Below are 736 nucleotides of genomic sequence, written 5' to 3' on the forward strand. Positions count from 1 at the left end.
TATATTATTTTTTATGATATTTTTTAATTTAAGAGGATAAAGAATAGTTGAATATTCAATATAAATCTGAACTTTATGAACTCGTATAAAACCTACGCCGATCTTATCTGCAGACAGTAAAAGTTAAATTCTAATTCATCCTTGTAGATACTTGGTCTGTTATATTTTGTCCCATCCTATTTTGTCTCTAACCGCCTTTATAATTATTAAAATTCAACGAATAAAATTAAAATTTAAAATTTATATAATTATCATCACTGACATAACATAAATTAAAACAAAAATTTTAATATGATACAATATTATTAATTATATATATATTAAAATAATACATATTTATATATACTATATATTAGGACGGGTATTACCTAACTCTGATTCTGTTCGTTAAAAACTCGCTTTGAGCGGATAGAGGTTAGACAAATACCTGCAAGTTCGAATAATATTATCATTTTTAAATAGGTCAAATTATTTGATATTTATTTAGGCACACGAATGAACTGCCTATTTAACCAAATAAAATTAATTTGACGTGATATATTAAAATTTGTGATTAGTTATTCTAAGGTAGGTGGTGGAATAAAATAAATATTTTTTAGATATTTTAAAAATATTTTTAATGTTCTCCAAAACAAATATTTATATCTAATATTAAATTTATATTAAAATAATATTTTATTTATAACTAATATTAAATTTATATTAAAATAATATTTTTTTTATATTTCTGTAAAGC

The sequence above is a fragment of the Arachis duranensis genome, chromosome 2 (genome assembly GCF_000817695.3).
Source record: "Arachis duranensis cultivar V14167 chromosome 2, aradu.V14167.gnm2.J7QH, whole genome shotgun sequence".
Taxonomy (NCBI): Eukaryota; Viridiplantae; Streptophyta; class Magnoliopsida; order Fabales; family Fabaceae; genus Arachis; species Arachis duranensis.